Raw genomic sequence first — 7359 nt, 5'->3', positions numbered from 1 at the left:
GAGAGATGGGACGCTCAGGACTGGCACAGATGGCACGCTCAGGACTGGCACAGAAGCCCAGAGGCCAATATTAATCTCCCTTTTTTTCTGGGAGAATTTATAAAACCAAAAAAATATTTAAATAGGCTTTCTATGGCCCACTATTTGTGAGAGAGATGGCACGCTCAGGACTGGCACAGATGGCACGCTCACAACTGGCACACAAGCCCAGAGGCCAATATTAATCTCCCTTTTTTCAGGGAAAATTGATAAAACAAAAAAAAAAATTAAATAGGCTTTCTATGGCCCACTATTTGTGAGAGAGATGGCACGCTCAGGGCTGGCTGGCACAGATGGCACGCTCAGGACTGGCACACAAGCCCAGAGGCCAATATTAATCTCCCTTTTTTTCTGGGAGAATTTATAAAACCAAAAAAATATTTAAATAGGCTTTCTATGGCCCACTATTTGTGAGAGAGATGGCACGCTCAGGACTGGCACAGATGGCACGCTCACAACTGGCACACAAGCCCAGAGGCCAATATTAATCTCCCTTTTTTCAGGGAAAATTGATAAAACAAAAAAAAAAATTAAATAGGCTTTCTATGGCCCACTATTTGTGAGAGAGATGGCACGCTCAGGGCTGGCTGGCACAGATGGCACGCTCAGGACTGGCACACAAGCCCAGAGGCCAATATTAATCTCCCTTTTTTTCTGGGAGAATTTATAAAACCAAAAAAATATTTAAATAGGCTTTCTATGGCCCACTATTTGTGAGAGAGATGGCACGCTCAGGACTGGCACAGATGGCACGCTCACAACTGGCACACAAGCCCAGAGGCCAATATTAATCTCCCTTTTTTCAGGGAAAATTTATAAAACAAAAAAAAAAATTAAATAGGCTTTCTATGGCCCACTATTTGTGAGAGAGATGGCACGCTCAGGGCTGGCACAGATGGCACGCTCAGGACTGGCACACAAGCCCAGAGGCCAATATTAATCTCCCTTTTTTTCAGGGAGAATTTATAAAACCAAAAAAAAAAATAAATAGGCTTTCTATGGCCCACTATTTGTGAGAGAGATGGCACACTCAGGACTGGCACACAAGCCCAAAGGCCAATATTAATCTCCCACTGTATTTTTATCAGGGAGAATTTATACACCCCACAAAAAAAAATACAGAAAAATGAAAAGGCTTTCTATGGCCCACTATGTGAGAGAGATGGCACACACAGGGATGGCACTCTAGCAGAAATGCCAAATTGCCAATCTTAATCTCCCACCAAAAAAAAAAAAAAAAAAAAAACAGGGAATGTCCTACAATTACTATCTCCCTGCCTGCAGTAATCTCAGCCAGGTATGGCAGGCAGCTACTATCTCCCTGCCTGCAGTAATCTCAGCCAGGTATGGCAGGCAGCAATAAGGAGTGGACTGATGCACAAATGAAATAAAAAGTGTGGACAAACAAAAAAGATAGCTGTGCAGAAAGGAAGGAACAAGAGGATTTGTGCTTTGAAAAAAGCAGTTGGTTTGCACAGCGGCGTACACACAGCAATGCAGCTATCAGGGAGCCTTCTAGGGCAGCCCAATGAGCTACAGCGCTGAGGGGAAAAAAAAAAAAAAAAAAACTTCCACTGTCCCTGCACACCGAGGGTGGTGTTGGACAGTGCAAATCGCTGCAGCACAAGCGGTTTTGTGGTTAATGGACCCTGCCTAACGCTATCCCTGCTTCTGACAAAGCGGCAGCAACCTCTCCCTAAGCTCAGATCAGCAGCAGTAAGATGGCGGTCGGCGGGAACGCCTCTTTATAGCCCCTGTGACGTCGCAGACAGCAAGCCAATCACTGCAATGCCCTTCTCTAAGATGGTGGGGACCAGGACCTATGTCATCACGCTGCCCACACTCTGCGTTTACCTTCATTGGCTGAGAAATGGCGCTTTTCGCGTCATTGAAACGCGACTTTGGCGCGAAAGTCGCGTACCGCATGGCCGACCCCGCACAGGGGTCGGATCGGGTTTCATGAAACCCCGACTTAGCCAAAAGTCGGCGACTTTTGAAAATGTTCGACCCGTTTCGCTCAACCCTAATAACAATCAATGTAAACGTCCCTGAGACCAGCTCATTTTAGAGTCTCCTCTATTACTCCAGTGTTCCCCCATCTGTGGCTCTACTGCTGCTGCAAAACTACAACTCCAATCATGCCACGATAGCTGCAGAGCCACAAAATAGGGAACACAGAATTATTTTCCATCGGAAGACATTCCATTCCATTTTAATTTCTGGTCATATAATAGAATGTGGAAACAGCATCATACCTCTATAATTTTCCCACCATGCTTCACACTTCAGCACTGTTTGATCATAAGTCTACTAGCAGTCTGTTAGAGTCTACTGTCTGAGATCCACCTTCTGTCATATTCACATCGGGCACCAATAACACTGTTCTATCCTTCCTGCTTTAGGGTGGTTTCACACTTGCGTTTTTGTCTGCAGCGTTTTTTTTCAAAAAAACGCATGCGTTTTTTTCCCCTATATTTAACATTGAAAACGCATGCGTTTTTGTTTGTACGCGTTTGGTCGCGTTTTGCAACGCATGCGTTTTTTTACTGCATGCGTTCATTTTCAGAAATGCAACTTGTAGTATTTTTGAGACGCGTTTTTTGGACCAAAAAAAACGCATGCGTTTTCATGCGTTTTTTTTGGGTCAAAAAATACATTGGAGTCAATGGGGACGCATGCGTTTTTTTGCGTTAAAAACGCATGTGTTTTTATATTAAAAAACCAGAAAACACACTGATATGCCACCCCCAACATAAAGGTGATAAAGGGATCCTAACCCTAACCCCACCCCTAACCCTAACCCTACCCCTAACCCTAAGGGATCCTAACCCTACCCCTAACCCTAACCCTAACCCTACCCCTAACCCTAACCCTAACCCTAAGGGATCCTAACCCTAACCCTACCCCTAACCCTAACCCTACCCCTAACCCTAAGGGATCCTAACCCTAACCCTACCCCTAACCCTAACCCTACCCCTAACCCTAACCCTACCCCTAACCCTACCCCTAACCCTAACCCTAATCCCTTTAGGGTTAGGGTTAGGGGTAGGGTTAGGGGTAGGGTTAGGGTTAGGATCCCTTAGGGTTAAAGGTAGGGTTAGGGTTAGGGTTATGATTAGTGTTGAGCATTCCGATACCGCAAGTATCGGGTATCGGCCGATATTTGCGGTATCGGAATTCCGATACCGAATTCCGATACTTCCCGCGTATCGGATACCGGAATCGGAAGTTCCCAGAATTCAAACTGAACGCAGCAGCCAATGAGGAATGATTGGAAGTGTGGGCACATCCTGTTTAGCATGGTGGGCATGTAAGTACTGGCAAGGCTTGGATTGGCTGCTGAAATGATGTCACTCTGCACTATAAAAAACGCTGCCGCCATTTTGCGCTCACTCTGCTGTGATTTCAGTTAGGGACAGGACGCTGTGTTCTAACTGAGGGCCAGTCGAGCTAGCTAATTGCTTTATTTTCCTTTCCAAAGGCTAATTTAGCAAAACGCTGTGTGTTCTTCACTGTTCACCTTGCTCTTGCCTTGCAGCGCTGTTTTAACAACGTTCTGCAAGGTCTCTGAGTGTGTGTGTGTGTGCAGCTCACTCTGTAGTCTGTGTGCAGCCATATACCCGGTTGTATTCAGCTCAGGGGGGGTTCACACTGCCTCACACAGTTGTCCTTTTTTGCTCTTAGTGCAGCCTGCTGCACATTTTTTCTCAAATTTCCTATTAGTGTTTTTCCACCAGTCTCCAGCTCTATTGTGGAAAAACACTACATAGGATAACCTAGAGGGTTTTTTTTTGGGCCTTGCAGCGCCGTTTACGGCTGTCTGCACGGTCTCCGTGTGAGCCCAGCTCGCCCTGTAGTCTGTGTGCAGCCATAGCCGGTTGGATTCAGCTCAGGGTTCGTTACTGGCTCATACCTTGAGAAAAATTTTACTTTTTTTCAAATAGTGCAGCCTGTTTAAAATTTGAAAAAAAAAAATTCCTATTAGTGTCTTTCCACTCGTAGCCAGCTAAATTGTGGAAAAACACTATATAGGATAACCTAGAGGAGGGTTTTTTGGCCTTGCAGCGCCGTTTACGGCTGTCTGCACGGTCTCCGTGTGAGCCCAGCTCGCCCTGTAGTCTGTGTGCAGCCATAGCCGGTTGGATTCAGCTCAGGGTTCGTTACTGGCTCATACCTAGAGAAAAATTTTACTTTTTTTCAAATAGTGCAGCCTGTTTAAAATTTGAAAAACAAAAATTCCTATTAGTGTCTTTCCACTCGTATCCAGCTAAATAGTGGAAAAACACTATATAGGATAACCTAGAGGAGGGTTTTTTGGCCTTGCAGCGCCGTTTACGGCTGTCTGCACGGTCTCTGTGTGAGCGCAGCTCGCCCTGTAGTCTGTGTGCAGCCATAGCCGGTTGGATTCAGCTCAGGGTGCGTTACTGCCTCATACCTTGAAAAACAATTTCCTTTTTTTCAAATAGTGCAGCCAGTTTAAAATTTGAAAAAAAAAAAAATTCCTATTAGTGTCTTTCCACTCGTATCCAGCTAAATAGTGGAAAAACACTATATAGGATAACCTAGAGGAGGTTTTTTTGGCCTTGCAGCGCCGTTTACGGCTGTCTGCACGGTCTCCGTGTGAGCCCAGCTCGCCCTGTAGTCTGTGTGCAGCCATAGCCGGTTGGATTCAGCTCAGGGTTCGTTACTGGCTCATACCTTGAGAAAAATTTTACTTTTTTTCAAATAGTGCAGCCAGTTTAAAATTTGAAAAAAAAAATTCCTATTAGTGTCTTTCCACTCGTATCCAGCTAAATAGTAGAAAAACACTATATAGGATAACCGAGAGGAGGGTTTTTTGGCCTTGCAGCGCCGTTTACGGCTGTCTGCACGGTCTCCGTGTGATTTAAACTAGCTCTGTAGCCCGATCTGCACAAAAAAAAAAGTTAAGTTCACCAAACACAACTTAACACTTGTGTAGGCCACATTTGAAAAATAATAAAGTTTAGTCCACAATTTACAACATTAGTGTTTCTTACACCTGTTAGGAGGAGCATTTCAGGAATAAGCACACTAAGGCCTTAGTACTTTTCTGCTTATCTTTATCTGTCAACCAAGATGAAGAGGGCAGGGAGTAAGGCACGTGGGCGTGGGCGCGGAGCAGGGAGAGGAGCAGGGAGAGGACGTGGTGATTCTGTGCCTGCTGCGGGCGCCGGTGACTCGTCGTCACTCAGTTTCAGCAGGGAACAGTCCTTCATGCGCAGCTTTGTCGGAGAGCGCCGTGCACCGCTGCTACGTGAAGACCAAATTGAAGCCGTTGTCGGGTGGATGGCAGCTAACGCCTCGGCATCGACTTCAGTTAGTGCCACATCCTCTCAGGCACAGAGCACTGGAGAGCAGCCATCTGTCTCTTCACCACCTGCCAAATTGGCCAGGCAGTCAGAGAGCCCAGGACAGGAGCCGTCTCTACTTCTGTTCTCTGAATCTCTTGGCTTGGAAACAGGGGGCCAGCCAAGCAGCATTGGAGAAATGGAAGAAGAGGCAGTGTGCAGTGATGCCCAAAAGCTTTATCTCTCTGACTCTGAAGAGGCAGGTGGGCCAGTGCCTCCGGTGACCACAGCGCAGTACGCATCTGATGATGAAACTCAGGTGCCGCTTTCTGATGCGTACTGTGCTGCCGAGACTACCCAGGAGGAGCAGTTGGTGGCAGAGGGTAGTGGAGATGATGAGGTCCTTGACCCATCGTGGCGTGAGGAACAGGAAGGTGGTGGGAGCAGCTCTGAGGAAGAGCTTCCCCTTACGGGCCAAAGAGGGAGAGGGAGGGGGAAGACTGCGGAGCCTGTAGCCTCCACTTTGGCACCCGTTAGGAGCCTGTCTCTTTCCAAAGCCAAAAAGGGCGCTCCCAAGACTTGCAGTGCCTGGTCCTTTTTTGACACAGTTGCAGATGACATTTGTTTTGTCAAATGCAAGCTGTGTCATCAGAAAGTAAAAAGAGGTAAAAGTGTCAGCAACCTCAATACCACAAATATGTGGAAACATGTGCGGAACAGGCACGCGGTGGAGTTACAGAAACACAGTGAAGACGTAGGCCAACCAACAGCGGCAGCTACCACCTCTTCATCTCGTGTTGCCTCTTCCTCCACTGTTGTCCAGAGACCTAGTGTAATTCCACCCACAGCACCACCTTCCCAGTCATCCTCACACTCCCAGTCTACTCTACAGCCATCGGTAGTCCAGGCATGGGAGAAAAGGCGGGCATTCTCGGCCAACCACCCCCGAGCACAGGCTCTGAATGCAGGCATTGCCAAACTGTTGTCCCTGGAAATGCTCTCGTTCAGGCTGGTGGAGACTGACAGCTTCCGTGACTTGATGGCATTGGCAGTCCCACAGTACAAGGTGCCCAGCCGCTTTTACTTCAGCAGGCAGGCTGTCCCTGCCCTGCACAGGCATGTTGAGGCAAACATAAAACATGCGCTACTGAACGCCGTCAGTAGCAAGGTCCACCTCACCACCGATGCGTGGACCAGTCAGCATGGACAGGGGCGATATGTTTCCCTCACTGCCCATTGGGTTAATGTTGTTGAGCCAGGTACAGATCGTGCGAGTGGCGCAGGACGTGTCCTGCCCACTCCAAGGATTGCAGGAATCCAGTCTGTACGCATCGACTCCTCCTCTTACACCAGTTCCTCTGATTCCTCTCTGCAGGATCCATCACAGTCCACCTCCACATGGACCCGTGAACGTTTACCTATGACCGACATGAGCACAGCCGTGGCCAAACGTCAGCAGGCCGTCTTGAAACTAGTTTCATTGGGGCATCGAAGCCACACAGCGCAGGAGCTCTGGAATGCCATCAAGCAGGAGAGCGATGTGTGGTTACTGCCAGCGAATCTCCAGCCAGGCATGGTAGTGTGTGACAATGGCCGAAATCTGGTGGCAGCTTTGGCCCTTGGCAACCTCACTCACATCCCATGTCTGGCACATGTGCTCAATTTGGTTGTGCAGAGTTTTCTGAGGGACTATCCGGATCTTGATACCCTGCTGCACAAGGTCCGCCTAGAGTGTGCTCACTTGCGGCGTTCCAGCTTGGCCAGATCCCGCATTGCTGCTCTGCAGCGCCGATTCCGCCTTCCGGAACACCGCATCATATGTGACCTACCTACCCGGTGGAATTCCACGTTACATATGTTGGAGCTGTTGTGTGAGCAGCAGCAAGCAGTTATGGAGTACCAGCTGCATCAGGCGCAAAGAAGTCGCAGTCAGCGCCGATCAGACTTCACAACCACAGAGTGGGCCACTATGAAGGACGTCTGCCAGGTTTTGCGTCCTTTTGATTATTCC

This window comes from Ranitomeya imitator, chromosome 6 (assembly GCF_032444005.1).
Source record: "Ranitomeya imitator isolate aRanImi1 chromosome 6, aRanImi1.pri, whole genome shotgun sequence".
Lineage (NCBI taxonomy): Eukaryota > Metazoa > Chordata > Amphibia > Anura > Dendrobatidae > Ranitomeya > Ranitomeya imitator.
Note: the sequence above shows the minus strand (reverse complement) of the source record.